Source organism: Hyalella azteca, unplaced genomic scaffold (genome assembly GCF_000764305.2).
Source record: "Hyalella azteca isolate HAZT.00-mixed unplaced genomic scaffold, Hazt_2.0.2 contig7452, whole genome shotgun sequence".
Classification (NCBI taxonomy): domain Eukaryota; kingdom Metazoa; phylum Arthropoda; class Malacostraca; order Amphipoda; family Hyalellidae; genus Hyalella; species Hyalella azteca.
The window spans coordinates 525,012-539,381 of record NW_025937577.1 but is presented as its reverse complement, the minus strand read 5'-3'; positions in this window follow the sequence as shown (position 1 = coordinate 539,381).

Below are 14,370 nucleotides of genomic sequence, written 5' to 3'. Positions count from 1 at the left end.
TAGACTGATGGAATTTCAGCAGTGTGACTGACATTGAGTACTGTAATACATGATTGATGATACTCTTAATGATTAACGGCGTTTTGTTGTATGGAAAGTGTCACTGTTCGTTCAGATAATTTTGAAGCTTGTGACTTTTTATGAGATTCGCGATGTCTGTGTGAAGCCAATATAATTTATTTAGAATATATATTTATTTACTTTTTTAGTTTATTGAGTTATTAGTTTAGTTTCAATTTAGTTTACCTTCCATAATTTTGCCTTATGCAGTATTTTAAATGATGCTCGATTCTGATTTGCAAAATCATAAGAAAGAATCCCACGTTGTGCAATAAACACCCTATTCCAACTAGGTCAGGGTGACTCACACAAGGGGCAAAAAGTGCACACAAGTGCATGGCAATTTGGACAAACCCACTCATTTCTTTGAGTGAGGGCGTGGCAGCCTTGATTGCATTCTTTCGTGATGCCCTCAGACCCTCACAATGCATGGCTCTGCTTACCCTCGTTTGAAGAGCACCCGCTGTGATGCAAACACATGCGCTCTGCAAATGACTATACAAGAAACTTAATTTCTGAGGGAAATACTGAGCACGCACTAATTTGGAAAAGGAGTTTACGAAATAATCTAAATCTCAAACTCAGTGAATTACGATTATAGAAGATTTTAAGAATAAATAATGAGTTATTTTCATGCACACAGCCACTGGACACATCTTTATATATATTTAGACATGAATTCTGAGTCTTATTTGAGTAGTGGTGACAGAGTTGAATCAAGAAGTATCGTGAATTTTGCAGTAATTTTGGTAAATTATAGGCTTTGAGAATACAGATTTGAAAAACGTTTTGCACAGGAATTCTTCTACTCATCATAATATAAGCCTATGCTTATGTGAATAAAGAATCTCGAGTGACATTCATTGCGTAGGTAAGTCGACAAAGGAAGTTTAACTTATCAATTTATTAAATATTAATTTATTTATTAAATAAATAAATTCTTCGTTTTGAATGGAATAGTAGGCGGTGGAAATGGATAGTTGCTGGACAGCGGAGCTTGCATTTATGAATATATGCAGAGAGAGGTTTTACAATAGTGGCTATATAATAATCTTCGCTTCCAGTTTTAATAATTTTTTTATGAATGAAGAATTTGACTCAGCGTAACAGAATTGTTCATTAGATCATAACTTTTTGAATGAAATTTTTTTCCTGTATCGTCACTAAAGGAAATTTGCGGTGACTTTGTCGGGTAACGTGGAAAATCTAACCAAAACACTAGCCGGAAAACATGATGCTAAAAAAGATAAATTCCGCAGCTCAGCTATCTTTTCATGTGAGCAATTGCATTTTAGAATATTTTTGGTAAAAATAATCTTGCAGCTAATTGGCACGATCATAATCTAAACGAAAACGTAAATGACGCTTTACTTAGTTTTACGCATACTGCAAGTCATGTCACCCTTTGGACGTCATCCATCAAAGGCTCAACTCAAAGTTGTCGGACAAAAGCCGTAGAACAATGGACCTGCTAATTAAAGGACAATCGCTAGGAAATGACGCACGCTGTTCGCTATTGACATCAACCATCAAAAGATCTTCTATGCGTCAGATCAACGCTGGACACAAAACGCAAACGATCTACATTCGCCTGATCATTATCGCAAAGATCATTGAACGCAAGTATGATCGAGTTTCAGTCATGAGTTTGTGTAGAGCATCGAAATGCATCTGTGAACCTCGGCATTGCTTCATGCACAATGGGCAGCCGATGGCCATTGTTTCGTTGTGTAACTATATTGTGTCACCGGCACGACAAAGCTGAGCAAGTGATTCACACTGCATGGTTGAGGATAATTAACAGACGATAACCTTTCAATTTTGCAACACTGGAACTGCTTCTGTAGGCTTTTAATTCACATGATTGATGCTGTAATCCTGAAAATATGTTTTTTTGTGGAAGTGAAGCTTCAGTTTGAATTTCACTAGATAACTGAATAAAAAAATAACCTTCAGAGTTATTTTTCATGTATTCATTAACTCAAATCGATTCAAAGTCATCGTCATTAAATTTACAAGCATTATTCGTTATCAGATGTGCATTTTTATTGACCTCATATTAGACGTGCAAGAAAAGAAATAATAACTTTTACGCCCTCAAGAAGGTATTTTTATGTTAAATATTATTGCATTAACCTCGTATACAGTATTACATTGATGAGGGCTTCTCATTTCTTCGTCCATTTAAACTTGGCCCCTTCGCAAACCGGGGACATAATCCCCACCAATCTTCCCCAACCCCAAGAAAGACCCCTCCCTGACATGTCATAATTCTGAGCAGATCTCACTCAAGTTTTGCAAGAACTCCAGTGGAGTTTTTTCGGCAAGTCGAGCAATACAAACACGACTGTTGTAAATCACGCAAGTTTGCGGCCACTTCAACGCACGTCATTTATTGCGAGCTCAGCATGGGGTCTTAGCGCCACGGTTGAACCCACACACAAATAGTGCTCGAGTGAGCTCCCATTTCACTGATTTGGGCTCTCTATCTATGGAGAGTCTCATAAAAATGTCCCAGACTTTTTAATTGATTTTATCCCCGCTTCGAATAAATTTAATTAATTGCAATTTTTTTCTTGTATATAGAAAACGGTATTAAGAACAGCATACTTTGTGAAAAGAAAACAACATTAACCATATTAATTTAAAGCGTAGTATAATCAATTACAAAATCGGATACATTATTGTGAGACACCCTATAGATTAATTACGAAGCCCCTATCATATTAATTGGGAGTGCTCATATGGTAAGAGACTGTACAAATCCATGCACCACTCAGAGAAATAAGGGAGACTTTGTTGAGATTGTCGCATACTTTTTTCTTTGCGTGTATCATCCTGACCCAGTTAGGCCGGTGAAGAGGCATATTCTGCTTGAAAGGGCATCCTGCTCTAAAATGACTTTTGCTAAATTATCAAATTCTGCCAACTACCAATTTCTGCCGGACTATTGCAGCATACCAAACATTTATTCTGCCTTGCTGTCGTTTCCAGACTCGTCTCAACCTCTAACGTGTAATCGCTTTCTGTTTTACACTACTTCAGTAGAGATATCATATCCGACCTGACACTAACTACAACCGAGCAATCACTTCCAAGTTAACGCCAGTTTCTGCCAAGCTATCGCATCCTGCCTAAAACCTTTTTTTGTCAAACTCTAATTTTCTAACTACTAACATCTTCTAACATGTAATACCTTGCAAGGTGTCACCAATTAACCATCTTCTGTCTAGCCATCGCATACAATCTAGAACCATATATCCTGCCAAGCTACTGCTTCCTTTTGTTACCAACTTGCACTAAGCGATTAAATATTTTTAGCTATAGCTGTCGCTCAGGTTTTACCACTTCTGTCATGTCATTGAAACTTGCCCAACACCAAATTTTCAACCAAATTTCCAACGCAAACCTCTGTGTATATCACCGATTTCTGTCAAGCTATATTTCTTGACAAAAATTTCTGCAGACAAGCGGTCGCTCATTGTTTTTTTACTACTTGTGCTATGCCATCGTTCTTTGTCTAACACATCATTTTTTGCCAAGCTATCGCTTCCTATTTTGCGCTGATTTCTGTCAAGCCATATTTCCCTTCCAGCTATCAATGCTGCCTAAACATCGCCCTCTGTTTGCGCTGATTTCTGACAAACAATCTTGTCCTACCAGTGACCATTTTAAGACCTGTTAACGCTTCCTGTTTTAAGAACGCTTCCTGTTTTACATCAATTTCTTCGAAGCAATCGGTTCCTGCCAAACACCAACTTTTACCATGATGTTGCTCTCGGTTTACATCGATTTCTGGTAAGATACCCTTTCCTGCCTAAGACCAACTTCAGCCAAGCTACCGCTCCCAGCCTAACAACCAATACTGCCAAGATATTTTATCCTGCCTTATACTCGTGCACCAATTTCTGTCAAGCAATCGATTTCAGCCTACCACCAATTTCATCAAAGATATCGCTTCCTATTTTGTGCCGATTCCTGCCAACCATATCTATTCTTGCTTAACACCGGCGTATGCCAAACAATCGCTCTCTGTTTTGCAATGACATCAGATCTGCCAAGCTGTCTTTTCCTGACAATTATAAATTTTTGCATGAAAATCGTTTCCTGTTGTGCACCAATTACTGCGAAGCTATTGCTCCCAGTCTAACATCAAAAGCGACGTTAAAAAGTGCAAGGTTGGGATAGGAATTATCCTGCATTTTTTATTACGCGACGATCACAAGCGATCGAAGCATGTGGAGTGAGCCAAATCCCTCGTGAGCGACTCGGTGGATCTTTCTGAGTGTCACTTCTCCCTGTCCGACTTTCCCTCCTGTCCTCAGGCCTCTGCGTCCACAATAGGTCCGCCCGGCGCAAATTTACATTCCCTAATGGAATCTTCTATTTTGAGACAAATTCCCTGTTTGCACGATCACTTTAGAGTTGATTGCAGCAGCGAATAAGGCAGTGACTCCATTGAGGGCTTTTACGGCGCAGCGAACGCGTGTGACGGCACCAGGCGATACCGACGAGAAGCTCTCAATAGGGGAATGAGGCGGACTTTATGGGGGAATAAGGCTCATTTGAGGAAGAAATGAGGTGCATGTGATGATAGATGATGCTTACATAGGACGGAATGGGGATAAATTTTGTAAGAGAGAAGGTTTTACGATACGAAATGAGATATAAAGATAAAATTAACACAGAAATTTAAGGCTTGCGAACACTATGCTTGTCCGGCTGGAAGTAGATCTTTCAGTTCAGTCAGGATGGCCGAGTCTCAATGTCGTGAGTAAAATAGATAGACATCGAGGACACAGCTTGCATGAGCTCGTGGAAATAGAGTCAGTGACACACAATGGTGGCACTCGAGTGACACTTCTCGATCGAGCTGCAGCAAGTGCGTCACTAAGTGCCGAAATGTTGCGCCTTTAAATTGCGGACTGATAAACCTCCGATAGTCTGTGTAGTATTGGGAAAAATCGGCACTGAATTCATTGCAAATGTCGTGGTATTTTTCAGAGGCGGATTTCTGAACGTTTGATATATTAAGAAATTGTGCGCATTTTTTCCGACATAACATGAGTAGTATTTCATCCGTTTTGTAGAATATGTACAGAATAAAAAACAATTGTTCCAGCAAGTTTTGCCGCTCTACAAAACTACAGTGAATGGCTTGGACTTTAACCTGCATCAAAATAATTTATCCACGAGTTCCTAGATTCACTCACCATCACAAAACAGCATAATCACCACAAAGCAAAATTAGCACCACAAAACATCATTAGCACCACAAAGCAAAATCACCACCACAAAACAGCATAATCACCACAAAGCAAAATCACCATCACAAAACAGCATTATCACCACAAAGCAAAATCAGCATCACAAAACATCATTATCACCACAAAGCAAAATCACCACCACAAAACAGCATAATCACCACAAAGCAAAATCAGCATCACAAAACAGCATAATCACCACCAAAAATCAGCATCACAAAACATCATTATCACCACAACAGCACGTCTGCTACTGAGGCTTGTCGCGCAAACACTCGATGTCCCGCGCCCGCCTCGCTACGGCTCAGCCACAGCGTTCGACCATGCAGGCTTCTGGCGATGAAATAGCGTTGATTGAACGTCGTTTCAACGGAACAAATTAAAATAAGCGTAGTTTCAATGAAATAATTTCATATTAAAGATGTTCCTACGAAATAAATTCAAAATATAATTTATTTAGACAAAATAAATCAAATATATACGTTGTTTCAACTAAATAAACTAGAAATGAACATGGTTTCAATGAAATAAATTCTTAATATATTTTTTTCAACGAAATCAGTTCACATTAAGTTCATTTCAACAGAATCATATAAATGTAAACGTTTTTTTAATTAAAAAACTCGAAATGAACATGGTTTCAACGAAATCAAATCGTAATACTATGCTCTTTTCTTCGAAATCAAAGAGAATGTTACTTCAAGTTTATTGGCGTGGAAAGCGGCGAGTGGATGCCGATGAAGACGATCAGAAATGGGACGGATGCGCGTTTGGAGATTGTGTAGATAGGTTATAAATGCAATATTATTATGTAAGGAAGGTGTACAGAATTAAGTGGTATGATGATTGAGGTAGAGTTTGGATATACTATGACCATAGAAGTAGGGAATTACTATTGTAGTATGAATGGAAAGTATAGAAAATTATGTGCTAAGATGATTGAGGTAGAGTTAGGTTAAACTATGACCAGGAAAGTAGTTTTGTTATGAAAAGTAGATTTAGTCAAGTAGGCCTAAGTTGTATGGTGATTTAGATAAAGTTAGGATATATACTGTGACCAGTGCAGGGCAGAATATTTCCATGATTCTGTCAGTTGCTTAGAGATTGAAAGCTTCGATTCCTTCGAATTTTGTTGCTGAAATATATTTTGATTTTTCAACGAGCCAGTTCCACCAATCTCTAATCAATCGCGTAAAACATTACTACTCTGAAATCCTAAAAATGTTCACTTGTCCCTTACGTGAGTATCTTCTATTCTTATTCATGATGCCCACTATCTTATGCAGAATTGTTGTCACTATATTTTACATCAAAACCTATGAGTTTTGGGCATTACATTTTTATATTAAATAGCTAACAGTGGCTATTTAATATAAAATCTATAATATAATCTAGTGGCTGTGAGTACTGACATTGTGCTTGCGTGGCACTCACTGCATTTCCCTCTAAGGATGTACCTCGTATCCTCTTGACCGTCACAACCTGCGATGAACTGAATCCCGGATACAGCTGCCAGCAGAGCTAATTTCAAATACAAGTTCCATGATACTAATTTTTCAAGAAGTGCCTACCAACAAATTTTGTTCGTAAGTCAATACTTGAACATGGATGAGCAGTTTCATTGATAGATAATTAAGCCAGGAATTGTTCTTCCTTTATGTTAATGCAAAATTGTCTATTAAAGCTAATTTTTTTGTAAGGAGCCCAACATAACTAAGCTATACAGCTGAACAAAGCTAAGAGGCTCTCCAGAGCTAAAGAGCTGAACAAAACTAGAGCTTTAGAGAATATGAGGAAAAGAGATTCAGAGTACACAGCTATTTAGTGACAGAGCTACAGAGCTTAAGGTAAACTTAGCTACTTAATTACACAACTTTAATGCTGTCAAGTTGCAGTGCTTTAGTACCAGTTACTTAGCCACATGCAGAGCTTTAAAGCTAATTAGCCAGAGAGTTTGAAAGCTATACACCAACCGAGATCCAGCGCTACTGAGCCAAAGAAGTGCAGAGTGGGAGGGCTACAGCGTTACAGAGCTGAAGCTCTGAAAAGTTAATGAGCTAGAGAGCTATAGCCTTGAGCTACAGGATCACAGAGCTACGGAGCTGTAGGGCTGCAGCACTCCAGAGCTACAGAGCTATGGAGCTGGAGTGCTTAAAATTCCAGAGCTACGGCACTCCAGAGTTACAGAAATACTTCACCCCAGAGCTACAGTGCCTCAGAGTTACAGAGCTCCTGCACTCCAGAGTTAATGAGCTACTACAGCCAAGAGAAATAGCTTCCCTGAGCTACAGCACTTGAAAGCTACAGAGCTACAGTATTCCAGAGCTGCAGCGCTGGAAAGCTACAACACCCCAGAGCTTCAGAGCTACAGAGCTCCAGCACTCCAGCGTTAAAGAGCTACTACAGCCAAGAGAAATAGCTCCCCAGAGCTACAGCACTTGAAAGCTACAGAGCTACAACATTTCAGAGCTACAGCGTAAGAGGGCTACAACACCACAGAGCTACAGAGCTACAGCGTTAGAGGGCAACAACACCACAGAGCTACAGAGCTACAGCGTTAGAGTGCTACAACACCCCAGAGCTACAGAGCTACAGAGAACCAGAGCAACAAACTCGGAATTCACGCGTGTCCTCCGCGGCGTCGCTTGAGCTGCGTTGCCGCGGTGCACCACGAGCAGCGAAATAATTTAACGAAGCGGCAACTGCGCTCATGGCCTTAAGCGCTCTAACGATGGTGGTGGTGGTGGTAGTGGTGGGGTGGTGGTGGTGGTGTGAATGTTGTAGTGGCGGTCACAATGAGGATTAAATCAAGAAAAAGCGTGAATTTTGTACCAACACGGAATGTCTTCAACACGAACCTCACATTTATAGATTTAGTAGGAAGCAATTTGAATTATTTCCAGTGATAATTTGCACCTCTACGTCCTCTTTAACCGCAGTTTGTTGCCACGGTCGCCATGTACAATATAAAGAAACATGATTAATCTCTCCGCGCTTAGCTGAGTTATATTACATTCACCGTTATAAACAATTCTTTTGCATCATTAGCTAAACATTGAGTCGCGAATTATTGTCCCCAACATCAATGAGAGTTATTTTTCTGTTCCGAACCTTGAGAATCACATCTCGCGCACCACGCATCACATCTCGCGCAGTACGCATCACATCTCGCGCACCACGCATCACATCTCGCGCAGTACGCATCACATCTCACGCACCACGCACCACATCTCTCACCACATCTCACGCACCACGCACCACATATCGCGCACCACGCACCACATCTCACGCACCACGCACCACATCTCGCGCACCACGCACCACATCTCACGCACCACGCACCACATATCGCGCACCACGCACCACATCTCACGCACCACGCACCACATCTCGCGCACCACGCATCACATCTCACGCACCACGCACCACATCTCGCGCACCACGCATCACATCTCGCGCACCACGCACCACATCTCTCGCGCACAACGCATCACACCTCGCGCACCACGTACCACATCTCAAGCACCACGCATCACATCTCGCATCACATCCGACGCTAATGAAGGCAAAGACGCTAATCTGGCGCCGAAGTTTCCATCCTGAAACTGATGGTGCGACTCTCAGGCCAGATGGTGACGGCCGCCACTCGTACATCACTCTCAACCAGGCATCATTTATGAGAAATGGTGACTCAAATTGCTGCATTCATCACGCACTTGTTAATCTAATTTGAAAAACAGTTTGCGGATATCAATGGGAGTTTGAAATCCGTTGCAATCAACTTTGTTGCAATAGGCCAAATTACAGAAAGTTTACAAAGTGTTCTTCTCAGGCATGACTGCGCAGTTAGTAAATATTATTTCCAGTATATGTATTATTCACGTACGAGTTCAACCAGCATATCGTTATTTGAGGGCGTACAGTCAGATAACGTTCAATGATGCAGTGCAATAAAATATTGCAGTGAATACATTTACAATCGAATGTTGGATGCAATTTCGAACGATGCATTAATATGGACGCGACATTTCATGCTATATAATAATGACTGTGGTGACACACTTTGAAATGCAGTACAGTGATGACTGTGGTAACACACTGGTGAAATAAAGTACAGTCACGACTGTGGTAACACAAATTTGAAATGCAGTACAGTGATGACTGTGATAACACACTTGTGAAATGCAGTACAGTAATGACTGTGGTAACACACTGGTGAAATAAAGTACAGTCACGACTGTGGTAACACAAATTTAAAATGCAGTACAGTAACGACTTTGGTAACACAAATTTGAAATGCAGCCTAGTAACGACTCCTGTAACACACTTGCGAAATGCAGTACAGTAACGACTCCTGTAACACACTTGCGAAATGCAGTACAGTAACGACTCCTGTAACACACTTGCGAAATGCAGTACAGTAACGACTCCTGTAACACACTTGCGAAATGCAGTACAGTAACAACTCCTGTAACACACTTGCGAAATGCAGTACAGCGATGACTGTGGTGACACACATAATACTCGTTATTAGGCAGCAGGGATCACATTTCCTACAGTTACCCAACAAAGCTCACCGGCTTCGGTCGCAGGTGATCAGTTTTTCTGAGCCGATATTAATTGCCGAAGGGGATACCTCAACTCCACCTCTGTCTACCTATCTTTCCCTTATGATCCATCCAAAATTTCCCTTTTATTTCTCTTTGCCTCCTACCTTTCCCTTTTGTTTCCCTCTGCCGCCTAACTTCCCCTTTCATTTTCCTCTTCCTCATACCTTTCCTTTTGCATTTCTTTCCAAATCTCTATGACACTTTTGATTCCCTTCACCTTCATTTTCATTCTTTCTACTTACTCTACTCAATGTTTTCTTCGTTCGCATGTCTTTAATGACTCAAAATCTCTCGTTTATTTCCGTCTTCCTTCCGATTCCGTTTATTTTCTTCCCTCTGCCTTCCTATACTCCATGTCTTTCTATTTCTATTGATCAATTTCTACTTCATTTTTCTCTTCCCTTTGAATTTCATTACTACTTCAATTTGTGCGCTCTCCAGTCTGTTTCTTCACTTTTCCTTTGATTAAAGATTCGATGCAATTTTATTTAAATATACATATATCCTATCCAGTCTTCTCCACAATATTTTTTTCACGTTTCCTGCTGCCGCCAATCCTACCTTATACTGTGGCAAACAATTTTCCCTTTTTCCATTGAACTTTAGAATGCTCATATAAATATTGTTCTGTTTTATTTTTTTTTATTATGTAGATGTAGATTACCCCGCGATCTCATTTCTTCTAATTTTACCTTGACCTTGTGGCTCTCATTTTTATTATATCCATCACCATGTACACACATCCTTTTTTATTAATAGAATGATTTATTATCTTTTCACGTCATTAGTCTTTATCCACTGCTTCATTATCTACTATTCCGATTTAACTTCACACCATATATTTTAATTTTGTTGATTCTTTTCTTTGCTCCTCGTCCAATTCAATTCTAATAAGTCTATAAGTTATCCCCTTTGATCACATTTAAACTTAAATATACTTATTATTATTCATAGACATTATTCTTTCTCCTCTCAATTTATTCACCTGGCATGATTTCAACGCAAACTATTAGCTTGTCATTTATTCGCAAATGCAAACCGAAGGGAAGAAATTTTGAGTGTAGATGTTGGAAGGGTCGAGTGTAATCATTGTTGCGTACTACCAAGTTTCATTTGAATAACTGAGCTTCTAAAGTCTTCTGTAATATTTTTTCACCCAGAAAAAAAAACGGATCTACCCCGGCAAAATATACCGAAGAAATAATGTAAAACCTCAATCAAGGTTCCTTTGAATCGTATTGGTAGAATGCAAAATGCTTACGTTCTCTGCGACACGGGTTCTTTAATTGATATAGAACGATTGTGTAACGAATCGTAAATGTATATGTTTCAGCGAAGAATCTCGCAGTCAAAAATAACATGTCCATTCTATGCTACGCTAGTGCTACTACATTATTTATAAACGTTCTGCGTTTTCAGTAAAATTTTGCTCCATGTTGATAATCCGAACTCAAAATCTGCCTTTTTTATTTTCCTCTCCTCTGAAGTCTCCCATGCTCCCTCCCCCATAGGGAAGGGATCCCTCTCGGCCGCCATATTTACCCGATCAAAACGGCTTTATCCTGTGCAATGTTAATTGAATTCTGAAATCCCATTACTGGCAAATTATGTGTGTTGGGCAAACTAAGCGGGAGGGTAGAGGGCTGAGGGCTGAGGGGCTGAAGGCCGAGCAAACAGATAGAGAGAGAGGGGAGTGATGGGTTGGCTTACAGCCCGAGAGCTGAAGAGAAATGTTGTGTTTCCACGACTCCAAAGAGTGCACAGAGTGCATGGAAGGAGTGATAGAAGGAAAGGAGTCTAAATTGCGGTTAAAATGGTGTCTGGATGTTTCCAGAAATGTAGAAATTTACTCTGCACAGAATTGGGATGAAATTATAATGCACACCACATTATAATGTACACTTTGAAAACGGGAAGCTATACAAACTTTACTGGTTGAAGTCACGTCTCGTACTTTCGATATTGAAAAATACTGAATAAAAGTTAAACGCCCAAGGTCTTGAAGTGGATAGAGTGGTTTTTCTTTCCCTATGATGACAACAAGGTCTTTCGGGAATTTAGTCATTCGGAAATTATAGAACTTGAGCATGCATGGACAGAACATTATTTAGTCATATTGAGATTATGATGAGATGATATTATTAGAGTTAAAACCTTTATTAAAATTGAACACATTATCTATAAAATCTCTAATTAATTGTAAGTCTGATTGTTCGCTTTTAGCAACTTCAGAAAAGCTCTAACTCTTCCGAATATTGCTCCAATACATGTCGTATGTCTTGTATATTGACGAGATTTCTTACAATTACAAGACACGCAACTAAATATGTAAGAATCAGTTAATAAGCCGTATAAATTACAGTTTAATAATTTGAATTTTCAAAACTACACAAAAAATTTGAAGCATCTTAATTTGTACCGGTTTGGTTGAAACGCCGCGAGGCCATATTATCTGGAAGTACCTCATCACTTGGCGGGCCAAGTGTGCCGCGCCTAGAGCTGCATGTTGAGCCGACAAGTCCAGGAGCACACAAAACGATCGTTGGTTCTATGATGAAAAAACATCATTGCATCGTCAATTCTTGGATGATCGACATCGCCGAATCGTTTGTTAATGATCGACATCACTGAATCGTTAATACTATGATGAGCGATGTCAAATTTCGTAAATTCTATGAAAGGTCGATTTCATGGAATCGATATTTCTATAATGATCAACGAGATTGTTAATCATTTTTGAGTCTGAAATTTTGATATTGTTCTGAATGATAACTCTACTCCACTTGGTCTTCAGCTGATAAGGGTAATGGTAAAGAATTTATTTATTTCCAATGTATTTATCTCTAACTTTCCAGTGGCGTTGTGTTTCATATGAAACTTCGCAGAAACCTTTCCACGCGGTCCTATTAAATTTAAGCCTTCGACAGATCTGGATTACGTTTCTAGTTATCCATAATTTATTTCGATGAGTATGAGAAAATTTAGAATACTGTTCATTTCCCGAGGGAGTTGTGAGTGACTGGCTGACTACGCGCAATTTGCCGCTTATTTTGCGCCAGAAACGCTGAGTCAGCGTCTAGGCTGAGAGCAAACTGGTCCACTCGCCTCTTAAGAAAACAGAAGCTTCTCCTCGAATTACGCTGCAATGAAAATATTATGGAAATAATCAATGGGGAATCATAATTGGTATTATCCTGAACATCCCCAAATTCCACAACAATAAAAATATTATGGAAATTGTTGAAGGGAAAACATAATTGGTACCATCCTGAACATCTCCAATACCAACGTCATGAAAATATAATGGAAATAATAAAATGGTAATAAAATGATTGGCACCATCCTGAACTTCCCCGATATTCACAACCCTAAACATATTTTGGAAATAATAAAATTGTAATATGATTGGTACCATCCTGAACTTCCCCAATATTCACAACCCTAAAAATATTATGGAAATAATAAAATTGTAATATGATTGGTACTATCCTGAACTCTTCCAATATCCACAACCATAAAAATATTATAGAAATAATCAAAGGAGAACCATAATTGGGATTGGTACCATCATGAACATTGGGAAATTTTGAACATTCTCTCCCACGAACTTAATAAGGTCCTTAAATAATACATCGACTGTTTATGTTCACGTATGAACCGGTCGTTTCATTTGCACGGCATCAAGCCCTTGTTTTGCCAGCGTTGACTCCACAAGACGGGCTTAATCAAGAGCGATGGGGATTTTTTTCCGCATAGAATCGATCGTTGAGGCAAGCGTGGACAATAGCGATTACGGGATGTTTGTGCAGCTCAAGCACCGACGTACGCAGCCTCTTAAACTAATTAAATTAATATCAACAAAGGCATATTTTCTCCGCTAAAGAGAGTGTGCAATCACACGTAAAGTAATTGCCGCGATTCAAGTCCGGTCCTTATATCTTTAAAAGTAGATATTTTTTCTATGCAATTTATAATAGTTCATATCTTTTACTTTTGCACGTCAACGGTTAAATGATTAAGCTTGGTGTTACAATGCATTTAATTAACGCCATGGCATTCATGCACTCAATATAAAACCTTTTTTTATATTTTTATTGAATTCAGTAGCTTGAACAAAACCTCAAAAAATGTTTTGAACATTAGTAGACCTAATCTAATATAAAATAGAATAATGATCAAGTAAATTTTATATTTATTTATTTGATTGAAAAATCAATCAAAACTATTAAAATAAATGGTATCCATCGCTTCACCCATTAAACTGTCAAAATATGTTCGAAATTCGACCAATTCCTGCGTACATCTGTACAAATTGGTAGCTGTTACTGACGAGAATTTGCAACAGATTTTGAGCAGATCAAACCCATACGAATCACAAGCCGGCCAACGATAGCCGCCGGTATGCCGTCCATGACTAGACCGTTATTTTATTGCTG